Below are 12,964 nucleotides of genomic sequence, written 5' to 3'. Positions count from 1 at the left end.
AGATTTTCTATTAATAATATACAAAATAATTCACTATCCATGTAGAACTAGATGATAAATTTAAAGTGTGGAATTAAATGTGCTGTATCTATTTCATGGAATTCTATTTAAATACTGCCCTAATGAACTTTCTCCAGTTCATAAATATTAAATACTAAGTCAGTCAACAGTCATAGACATGTCTGAAATTTATCTTTATAAAATAGATTCTATTTTCCCCTCGATTCCAAAATTGAAGATACTATTTTAGTGGAAACGAGGATGTTTTTATATGCTCATGTAGCTGCCTGTATGTCTCAAGGTAACGTCCGCTGTGTGTGTGTGTGTGTGTGTGTGTGCACGTGCGCTTGTGTGTGTGTATGCATGGGGCAGTTGCTGCTTTATTAGTATATTTACAATTCTTTTCTCATGATATATATTACTCCCCTCCCTCCCTCCCTCTTTCTCTCCTAAACTACTTAAATGTTTTGCATCAAGTGATTCCTTATGTTTATTGATTCTGATTTATTGAATCCTTGCAGTGGAGATTTATAGACTAAATGAAGATGGAATTTTGAAAATGCAGAAATATTGATTTTGTTATAAGCATAAAATTCCAATATGAATATATGAACATCTTGTTTGCATTAAAGTTTCTGAAAGGTCTTGCCATTTATGTTATCAGATATAGCCTGGCTTACTAGAGGGTCATTTCTCCATGGATTTGGATGATATGAACTCAAAGGATATATCATGCAATAAAATAATTAAGTGATTAATTTGAGTGAGGCATGACCTAACAATTGGTTGATTGGCTGAATTTTTCACCTTTTAACTGTCCTATCCCATATTTAATACAGACTACATAGTGATGTGATATAGTTTTAGCTTCTAAAATTTTGCTTCATTCACTCATTCTTTGATTCGTATTCATTCATAAAACATTAACTGAATACCTACTCTTTATGTCCTATAGAAAGCGCTAGAAAAAGAGCAATGAGAAAAAGTTATGTTCCCTGCCTTGATGAAATTTACAGTCTAGTTAAGGAAACAACAAAAAAACAATAAAAAGTTGAAGTAAGTTCAATGAAGGAAACAAGTGTTCTCATTATAAAAACTTTCATGATAAAAAAGCCCAATTATCATAAGGGCTGATAATTGAACAAAAAGTGAATCATCACACAATTATATTGGACCAAATAACTCAAGTAATTTTTATGGATCTGATTTTCTTTTCAGTTATCTTGGTATATCAAATAAAATGGGGCAATCTGACCAATTCATCATCTATTTGATCTAAAAATTATTGGTCTGGTTTAAATTTTTTTTAAAAGAAATGTGACTTTTTATTTGCTGGTGTCTCTTAATATTTTTAACTTTCACCATTTTAAGTGATTTGATTTTAACTAAAATTATTGTTACTTAACAATTAGAATTGTGATTATTTGCCATTTAAAAAATGAACCTTGAGGGGCACCTGGGTGCCTCAGTCAGTTGAGCCTCTGACTTTGGCTCAGGTCATGTTCTCGCAGTTCATGCGTTCAAGGCTCCCGGTGGGCTCTGTGCTGACAGCTCAGAGCCTGGAGTGTGCTTTGAATTCTGTGTCTCCCTCTCTGTCCTTCCCCTGATCCTGCTCCTGCTCCGTCTTTCTCTATCAAAGATAAACATGAAAATAATAAAAGATCCTTAGAAATCACTTTATTATTTTTAAAATTTTTTTATTACATTTATTTATTTTTGATAGAGACAGAGCAAAAGTGGGGGAGGGGCAGAGAGAGAAGGAGACACAGAATCTGAAGCAGGCTCCAGGCTCTGAGCTGTCAGCACAGAGCCTGACGCGGGGCTTGAACTCACAAACCGCGAGATCATGACCTGAGCTGAAGTCGGACGCTCAACCAACTGAGCCACCCAGGTGCCCCTAGAAATCACTTTAAGATAATAATGAATTAGCTTTTCTCTTCTCCTAAGACCGAACTCCTTACTATCTATGGGTAGTTTGGATTTAATCTAGTATATTTAGATACATATAAACTTCACATTTGGAAATGTGATCACCCCATTTGGTTATCGTGTTAAAGACTTAATTAGCATATCAACCTAGGAACAGCGGAGAGTAGGCCAGCCCTCAATAGCAACAGCATGTTTGTAGGCCTGATTTCTAGCATTGGCTTTGCTACAAGTCTGTAATACCATAAAAAGGTAAACTTACTCAGCTTAACAAATACTCAACAAGAGTTTATTTGGTATAAGTCATTCAAATCTTTACAAAAATGGACCTGTCCCTAAGAACAATACCATTTATTTATGAGGAAAACCAATTTCATTAATAATACACGATGGAATAAGACCAGAGTCTTAAAGAAGTGTCAACTTGGAATCATCATTGTTCAAATGATACATAAATTGTAGACAGGTGAGTAAATTTGAAAAAGCTCTATGTAGGAACTGGTGTGCAAAATGGGCCTTGAAAGTTAGTAAAATTTTAGTAAGCAAAGATGGATACATGGAAGTTTGCAGGGAGAGAGCTCCCCATGAACAAAGGAGTGGAGGCAAGAAAGTATATTGTCAGCTTCAGTGACTTGGAACTGTACACACTGCGCAACACAACATTTTTAACCTTCTTGCCTAGTACCTCAACATTCCCTTTTCCTCATTGTGTGATCAGATTTAAAAATTGCTTTTTGGATTTTTCTCTGAGTCTCATTGTCCTGCATGAATGCAAAGCAATACAGAATCAACTTTGATAAAACATGCCACAAATAGGTGCTCGATAAATATTTGTCCGGTAAAATTACAAAGGAATGAATTTCCCTTTCCCACTCTGTCCTCCCCTGCCTTCCAGTCTCTTCTCTTTGGCCCTGAGAAATCATCTCAAAGGTCTTAGAAACCGGAAAGTGATTCAGAAAAGCCCTTTTTAAATGCTTAGCTCTGAGTCCCAATGGAAGGCACCTAATTTGTGGCAGCTGCAGGTTATGCTAAAGAAGGATTGCCTGCCCCCCTCCCGCAACCTTGTTCGTGAGGTGCATCTCAGCAAAGCTGAGAAAGTTTGCAGTTCATCACATCTCTTCCCTTTGTCACGGCCTGTGGCTGCTGGGGAGATAGTTAAGGGTGCCACAGCCAAAGCAAGCTAGCCAAGGGGGAAAACAAAGGCAATTGTCTTGGGAGAGTTCTAACCCACTCATTTAAGAAAAAAGACACCTCTTGCTTCACAGGGTTGCAGGGTTACTTGCACCTGGAATCTCATGCATCAGCTTGGTTTCATGTTCTCCGAATGTCTAATAGGGCACTTGTGCACTGTTGCAATATGGCACACACGTATGTGTGGGGAGGCCAAGGATACTTCACAAAATTTTTTTTTTTTTTGGTAATATGCAGTGTAATGTTTCTAAAACTGTAAAGTAATTTTCATTGGCTCTTAATTTTTCCACTCAAAAATGGTTTTCACTGCATTTAATCCAATTCCAAAAAAGACTGGATTTGGGAATTACAGACCTTGGTGATGATGATCCCTAAGCCTTGGCATCCGTGCTGAGGTTCCCGTCCTGCCAGCAGGTCACAGTGCTGCCAGGGAAGGCATTTGCTGTTGGCCCTCATATCTGTGGGGTTCTCACTAGGCACCACTGAGAACGGTTTATTCCCCCAGCTCCTTTTCTGACAACGTCGGGGATTCGAGTGGATGCACTGCCAGTTTTCCCCACACTGAGTGCCGTACCGAAACAATTGTAGCTAAACACGTCCCTTCACATCACACGTTGGCACACATCAGTGGTATCTGCAGGTACTTTTATGCCTTGTTAGGAGGTGGAATTTTAGAAAGGCATCACACTGCTTTTAAATACCTTCTGTATTTCACAGATTCACCATAATAATCACCCAAATTGACAGACAGTAAAATTTCAACTTTAATTTGCTTAGCAGTCATGGAAGATAACACAGTGTGAACGGTTCCCCTGAATAAACTATAATTGTTTTGCTATACCCATGTATTACCCTTCACAAAAAAGGAAGGAAATCTATAACAAGACAGCCTGTTGAGCCTGCTAAATGAGAAAAATGAAGCTTAATTAAAAGATCTATCTTTGCGATAAGGGGAGTTCTAATTGTGTGTGTGCATATGTGTATTCCTTCCTCGTTATGAAAGGTTCTGAGATAAATATTTCAATCATAATTCTATAATTATTTGCAAGCACGACAAATGGCATGCTGGGCTTCATTACATAACCTCCATCGCTGTATTTCATTTTGCCGCTGTCAATAGGAAATGTAGCAGAAAATGGTTGACCAGGCTATTTTGGAAACCGAGAGCTAAATTATTAGAACCAGAAACATCCATTGCTAGGATAAGAATGCAAATATATGCACCAGTGTTCTTCTTGCTTAGTCCACAGGACATCTAGTGGTAAACGGTGCAGTAGCAGCAGCTCATGGAGGACCCTGCCAGCATTTTCCACTGCCAATACCTTTCCTAAGGGACACCAGTCTTTTCTTTATTGCCCTTGTGAGGAAATGGAAGACTGGCCGTCTGCAGTTTTGCATGGAAAACAAGTACAAACTTCTCAGTCAGATCCAAGCAGTCACAGGGCAGCTGTGCAATTGAGGTGGAAAGAGGACTTAGAAACCAATGTATTCATAATGCATAGATTATCATTCAAGCAACAAGTTTTGAATTTTGATAATGCTGTATGGTTCTCATGGAGAACTTCTCTTTCTGGACCTTGTGATGGGCTTCATAAGCGATCTCATCTTGAATGTTCCGATTTTGTTTTTAAAACTTTGTTCCTATTCGGGCAGGCTTAAAAAATAATACAAAACAAGAAATGTATTTTATGTTGTTAGCACCAGTTATTTAGCTTTGGCTCTCAAATATCTGGGAATATTGCCTCACTTTTTTTCCAGTATACACTTTGAGTATTTAATATATAGATTAAAATGGGGACTCTAAGAAATGACTTAAGGCTGTAACAGACAGTATCCAATGGGCAGGGCATTTTCCTATGTATACATTGCAACAATCTGGTTTCCCAGATTTTGGAAATCAATACGATCACATTCCTTTTAATAGCCCTTAAAACCAATATCTAAAATAATTATAGATACAAACTCCTATGATGTGGCTATTAGTAGGTTAATTAGGTAATAATGAATGAGATGCTGTAGTTTAGCATAGAGTTAGCACAATAGGATTTGTTTCAGCATGAAATGAAGTTGAGTGTTAAAAATTTAATCTTCATGTGCTAATATGCATGGGCATACCTTGTTAATTATTGCCAAAAGAGTCTTTCTACTTCTGAACACTAACAAATGGGTAATTCAGAAATAGATTGTTTTGTCCATGCAGATTGGTCTGACAGAGTCTCAAGACATGTGAAAATTATGTAGCATGTTAGTATGAATACTTCCCACATGTAACAGGTCAGTTGTAAACATCATAGCATGGGGCGCTGATGTCTTAAACTAAGAGGAGGTTATTTTCAGTTGTTAAACTTATTTTAAAGCAAAAAGCATTCATATCCACATAAAGTATAGGTGTTCACTGTGTATAAAAATATATATCTATTACTATTGTTGCCTTCTCATTTTCTGTGTAATCACCATTGAAGGAAAGGCTCATCTCGTGTTGCTACCAGTAGTTCTCACTGAGCTAGTGATGTGGTTTTTCAGAAATAGTGCTGAACATAGGAAGTATTAAAATAGATGTGCAACTTGTTGGGATGAGCACAGGGTGTTGTATGCAAGTGATGAATCACTGAATTCTACTCCTGAAACCAGTGTTGCACTATATGTTAACTAACTAAAATTTAAATATAAAAACAAATAGATGTGCAAATACAGTTACTGAAGTAGCATCTAAACATGACATTTTTGTGTCATCCATACCTATAAAGCACAAATTATAGTAAAAATCAGTTTATCTGCCTCTTTATTTGTGGCTCTAATCTGAAATTAATAGCCAAATATGGAGTGCCTGGGTGGCTCAGTTGGTTAAGTGGCCAACTTTGGCTCAGGTCATGATCTCATGGTCTGTGAGTTCAAGACCCGCGTCAGTCTCTGTGCTGACAGCTCAGAGCCTGGAGACTGCTTCATATTCTGTGTCTCCCTCTCTCTCTGCCCTTCATCTGCTCACATTCTGTCTCTCTCAAAAACAAATAAACATCAAAAAATGTAAAAAAAATTAATAGCCAAATGTGAAACAAGTTGGTTCACTGGAAATTAAATGATTATGTAATTATCTTTTTTGTGAAAACAAAACAATATGACCATCATTTTGTTTTTTTTTAATTTTAATGTTCTTTAATTCAAGTATAGCTGACATACAACATTGTATTAATTTTATTTATTATTTTTTTTAATGTTTGTTTTTGTTTTTTGGTTTTTTTTTTTTGACAGAGAGAGAGTACAAGCAGGGGAAGGGTAGAGAAAGAGGGAAACACAGAACTCAAAGCAGACTCCAGACTCTGCACTGTCAGGACACAGCCCGATGGCAGGGCTCAATCTCATGAACTGTGAGATGATGATCTGAGCCAAAGTTGGAGGCTTAACTGACTAAGCCACCCAGGCACCCCCAACATTGTATTAATTGTAGGTACACAACATAATGATTTGATAAGTGTACATATTGTGAAATGATCACACAGTAAGTTAACATCCATCACCACACATAGTAATAGAGTTTTGTGATGGGAGCTTTTAAGATCTACTCTCTAAGCACTTTTAGATACACAGTATTGTTAACTGTGGTCACCGTGCTGTACATTACCATTACATCCCCAGGACTTATTTACCTTAAAACCACAAGTTTGCATCTATTGCTTACTGTCACCCATTTTGCCCTGCTTGCCTCTGGCAACCTCCAATCTGTTGTCTGTATCTGATGAGTTCTTTTTTTTTTATTCCATATATAAGTGATATCATACACTATTTGTCTTTCTTCTGAATTAGTTCCCTCAGCCTAATACCCTCAAGTTCTATCCATGGTGTTGTAAATGGTAGGATTTCCTTCTTTTTATAATTGAATAATATTCTATCTTTGTCCATTTTCTTAATTCATTCCTCTGTCGCTGGACACTTAGGTTGTTTCCATGTCTTGACTATTGCAAATAGTACTGTGGTCAACATGGGGGTGCAGATCTCTCTTGGAGTTAATGATTTTGTTTAATTTGGATAAATATGTAGAAGGGGGTAGCTAGATCATAGGGTAGTTTAATTTTCAAGCTTTTGAGAAATCTATGACAGTACATGTATGTTGGCTGCACCAAATTACATCCCCACCAACAGTGCATGAAGATTCCCTTTTCTCCACATCCTCACTGACTCTTGTGATGGTCTTTTATTTCTTGTCTTGTTTTTTGTTTCATTTTCTGATGGTTCCCATTAGTGTATAAAAATGCAAGTGATTTTTACAAATTGATTTTGTTTCCTGCAACTTTACTGAATGTGTTTATTAGTTCTAACAGTTTGTGTGTGTGTGTTTGTGTGGAGTTTTGAGGATTTTCTATGTATAATATCATGTCATCTGCACATAGAGACATTTACACTTCTGCTCTGATTGGGGTGGTTTTAATTTTTCTTTCCTTGCCTAATTGATCTGGGTAGGACTTCCAGGACTATGTTGAATAAAAGTGGTAAGAGTGGGCATTCTTGTTCATAAAGTCATTTTTTATGAAACGGTGTTAAAGTGCTTTGTACCAGAAAGATATCTGAGAACTATTTAGTCATACTGTCTAGTATATTTTATATCCTGTAACAGGTGAGATATGTAAATATAATATTATGGTACAAGGAAGCCCCACAAATAGTACTTTTTGACTCAATGCAGAACCAGCTAAGAGGCACAGGGATCAGGCAAATTGAGATAAAAATCCTACCTTTTCCTAAGATTAACTGATAAAGCTTTATTTAGGAGAAGTTTTGGCACAGCAGGTTTGGTAATATTTTACCCTGACTTAATCAAGCTTGCTTAACCTGGTCACAGAGATTCTACCTCCCCATACATGCACCTGTATCTAGAGGAGCCGAGACTGTCTTGCTAAGTTTACCTCCTGGGAAACAGAGCAGTTGGGAACACACATTTCTCACAGTCAAGCAGAATTGAAGAACAGAAGGGCAGAGGGGTGCCTGGGTGGCTCAATAGGTTAAGTGTCTGACTTGGGCTCAGGTAATGATCTCACGGTTCGTGGGTTTGAGCCCCACATCGGGCTCTGTGCTGACAGCTCAGAGTCTGGAGCCCGCTTCGGATTCATGTCTCCCTCTCTGTCTGCCCCTCCCCTGCTCGCTCGCTCGCTCTCTATCTCTCTCTCTCAAAAATAAATAAACATTAAAAAATAAATTAATTAAAAATTTAAAAAATTTTTTAAAAGGCTGCACTTGCTCAGTACTTCTTGGTAGTCTATACCAGTCAGTCTTCTTTCAGGGTGGCTTTTATGGACTGAATTGTGTCTCCTCTTTGCTCTAATTCACATGTTGAGCCCTAACTAACCCCCATTGTGACTGTATTTGGAGATAGGACCTTTCAGGAGATAATTAAGGTTAAATGAGGTCAATCCAATAGGACTGGTTTCCTTATAAGAAGAGAGACACCAGGGATGCAGATCATGTGAAAAAAGGTCATGTGAGATCACAGTGAAAAGTCAGCTTTCTGAAAGCCAAGAAAAGAGGCCTTAGGAGAAACCAGCCCTCTTGACATCTTGATCTTGGACTTCCAGCTTCCAGAACTGTGAGAAAATGCATTTCTGTTGTCCAAGCCACTCCACCTCTTGTTTTTTGTTTTTGTTTTTGTTTGTTTGTTTTTATGACAGCCCAGGATGACTAATACAGTGGTCAAGAGTGTTACTCTAGTGAAAATGCCTTCGTGTGAAATGCCAGGAGTAGGAAATAAGAATCACTCTAACATGAGCTGTTGCTTCACTTCACATATTCATCCTGTTTCCTGAACTAGATTATAAAGGTCTCTGGTTCAAAGACTGTGTATTCTACTTCTTTGTCTTGGTAAAGTAATTAACACATAGATACTCAATAAATCCTTGTAAATTAATAATGCTTTTGCATTCACAGGCTTCTTTTGCCTTTTAAGATTTGTTATTTTCTCCTTCGCTCTAAATCCTACGTATTGTATTAACTGTGACCAGCTTTCTTAGCAGTACAAGAGAGCTAAATCTCCAGCTAGAAAGGTCTGCTGCTTTGTGAGGATGTTACTTACATGTGTATTTCTATTGCTTTGATGTATATAAAAGTTTCAGCTAAAGAGTTGCAAAGCAAAAGTTAATCTCACTGCAGTTGTTACAAAAATATAGCTGTTGGAGATGTTCAATCTATAACAAGAGCCCATTTATGGTTTTAAATAACTTTTTAGCTTGTAACATTTTTAGATAAAAAGTTACAAAAATACTACAGATGATTGCCACATTGCCTTCACCCAGATTCCTCTAATGTTAGCATATATAGCCATAGTTCAATTATAGAAATAAAGTTAACATTTGATGCAATCTGGTTAATGGATCTACAGACTGTGTTGCAATTTTGCCAATTTCCCACTAGTGTCCTTCTGGACAATTGCCACATTGCACTTAGCTGTTCTTAATTTCCCCCATTCATAATGGTGGTTTGGTCTGTCTTTCATTATCTTGATGCTTTTGAAGAGAATTTGTCATTTTTGAATATTCCTCAATTTCTGCTTGAGGTTTTGTCATGATTAGATGGTGGTTACACGTTTTGGGCTAGAATACCACAGGTAACATGACAGTCTCGGTGCATCTTACCAGGAGGTGTGATGTTGCTGTAACTTATTACTGGTGATTGTAACTTGGATCCCTTGGTAAAGGTGCTATCTGCCAGGTTTACCCACTGTAAAGTTAGTATTCTCTTTTTAATTAATAAGTGGGGCAATACTCTGAGACCGTACAAATCTTTTATTACTCATCATACTTTTGCATACTAATTTTAGCATCCATTGATGATTCTTGCCTGCAACAAGTATGTCTGTGATGTTGGCCTAATGGTAACTCTCGCTTTTCTCATTCCTTTTAATTTATGAATTGGAATTCACTAGTACGAATGAGCTGACCCTTCTTTATTTCTCTCCCCTTCCTTTCTTCTTCCCTCCCTTCCTTCCAGTCATGGATATAAATAAAGATTCATGGATATTTCCTTTATTCTCTTTGTTGTAATTTAGCACTGTCATTTATTTTGTTGCAAGAGCCCATTTCAAAAGTATCAGATGGTTTTAAATATACTCATTTTATAAGTCAATGAAGTCACTCTTCCTGAACCAATTAATGTCAGACATAGACTGGAAATGATGAGGCTGGTATGTTCTAAAGTAAGTGTATTAGCTGTTTAAAAAAATTAAAATTGTACAAGGCAGTCTAGGCCCTCAAAGAGTTAGCATAATAACTGGGGAGACAGAAAGACACTCCGAAAGATTCAGTGATGTTACATTTTATTTAATGGCTCAAGAAAACAATAGAAGACAGCAAGAAACAGAGTGTTTGATTACCAAAGAAGGTAGTAAATGTTAAAGCTCACCATAAAGGGCCTTTTCTGCATGGGCCTGTTTCATGCTTCTCTGACTCGGAAGAAATTGTAAGGCAAATACCATATTTTCTGGAAAAATATATGTATATACGTGTGTGTATATGTGTTTATATGCATATGATTACACACACAAACACACACCTCCCTATACCTGCTCCTTTCTCACCATTTTCCTCATAAGTGAATGTTGAACATTTACTTGTGCATGTAAATTAACTTGATGTATAAAATCTCATAATCATACTTGAGCTACCTTTTGGCCCATTTTTTTTTTCTTCCTTAAAGTCGACAACCTCTTCTTGTTCTAGGCACATGGAACTTAATTTTTCAGGCTTAATAAATTTTCGTTCCTGTGTACATGCTGTTCTTATAGTCTGGAATGCCTTTCACTAAGTCCTTGGAAAATGTATTCTCATCCTTTAAAATCCATCTCAAAAATCACCACCTGTCAGAAAAAGTTGTCAACTCCTTGATGCGCACTTGTTTCCTGTCCCAGTGCTCCCATGGTTCTTCACTCATGTCCCTGTTTCAGACCTTATGATGCAGTTGCAATTTACTTGTCTCTGTCAGTCTGTCTTCTCCAGTGCACTGAGGCCTGACTGGGGTAGTGGCTCTGTCTTCTGCAGTCTTATGCCTCAACATCCAGCTGCAACAGTGTCTGGATTGGTGCTTGGTAAACGCCTGTTAAATGAAGGAATTAATGCACACTTGAATAACAAAACATTTTACAGACCTACTAAGTTTCTGTCTAAGACCATATTTCAGCATACTTCCATGAATTGCCAATATCATCCATTACCTTATTGGTGTGAGTTGTCTTGGGCCTTTGTCTTAGGCCATCTTGTCATATTGTTCAGGTTTATCCCTGCTTATGAATGTTCTGGAAATGGCTGAATTGAATATCCAGTTAGCCGCCACTGCTCACTTACAACAACTGGCATAGCACACAGGCTCTCAGCATATGGAGAATGTCAAAAATGCATTACTTCCTCTCCCAAGCCTTTCTGGGTTGTATCAAATCTGCTGGTGTACTCAATACTGAAACCTCAGAGTATGGGAAGAAGTAAGTCAATAGGTAAGGGCACCTTATTTTGTAAAACACTTGTATCCTGAAAATGTCTACCATAAGTGTAACTTCAGTTCTATCTAACAGAAGTTGTGTAACTGCAGATTTAAATCCTTTCAGAACCAACTCTAAGGGGGTGTTATTTTGCCAACTGAAATTCTTTACTAATTCAAATATCCTTTAATGTATGTGAGTTTCATAGATGAGACTTAATATTCCAGGTTTTCTTAAAATAAGCTTGCCGGAGTTGAAAATGTTGATATATTTCTAGAAGCAAAAATCATAACGTAGAAGAATTCTCATGACAATAGTCAATGAAATTTGTAAAACATTGGGATAATTGGGAAACTTAAATTTCAGATGGTTTCACTGGAGACCATTTAGGATCTAAGACTCATCCTTAAAATCCAGAACCCACATGCTTTACCCATAGGAAAATATTTTGTTCTTGATTAATCGATTTTTTCTTTAAAATTAACGACTGCTTCATTCCTTGATCTTCATGAAGAAATAAAAACATAACATGCAAGATATTAAATGGCTCTCCACATCTCAGGTACATAAAATAATTAAATAAATTTATCTGAAAATAAAATATTTTCCACTAATTGCCCAGCAGTTGCTTCAAGTACATGGATTCTTTTGTTATTATATGTACTGTACTGTTGAAGCTATGTCTCCCCAGTTTGTTAACTATCTTTGTTGGGTTATATTGTTTCATAGCTGAGGCTTTCAGCAGATGATCATGCTTAATACATTCATTAAAGTTAATTTGTAAAGCTTCCTTGTGGGTTACCACAAGGTAAGTGGGTTACCTAACCAGGCTTTTAGAAAAAATCAAACTATCCTCTTCAAATATTGTACACGGGTCTGTTTCCACATCCAGAAAGATCTGACAGTTTCTCTCCAGCATCTTCCCTTCGTGCACTTGCTCTTTTGAATCTAATGAATACCAATGGTGAGCTCACACAAGGGAGAAAATCTGTTTAATACACCTCATCATAGAGGAATAGGTCTGCTTTGTTTAGGGACTAGATGCTATATTCTGTGCTTGATACTTGAAGTTGAATTTTTTACCAGACGTTCACAAAAATTGCACTTTCTTCAAGATAGAAGACATTCATCGAAGCTATGTTTAGTTATCTTTGAGAGGCCTGGACAGTCGTGAGGTCTGTGGTCTCCACTTGTCTATTTGCATCTCAGGTCACGTGGTGACACTGTTTGCAAAAGGGTAAGTGGAATATGAGAATGTGTCTCTGAATAAGCCAAACCAAATACAGACGACTTGCCAGTTTTCATCATCTGGTACTCTTTGCACCTCTTCTTTCCTGAAGATGTGACTAGTTAACTAGTTTCCACAGTTAATTTAGGATGAGGTATGAATGAAAT

Source organism: Felis catus, chromosome C1 (assembly GCF_018350175.1).
Source record: "Felis catus isolate Fca126 chromosome C1, F.catus_Fca126_mat1.0, whole genome shotgun sequence".
Taxonomy (NCBI): domain Eukaryota; kingdom Metazoa; phylum Chordata; class Mammalia; order Carnivora; family Felidae; genus Felis; species Felis catus.
Note: the sequence above shows the minus strand (reverse complement) of the source record.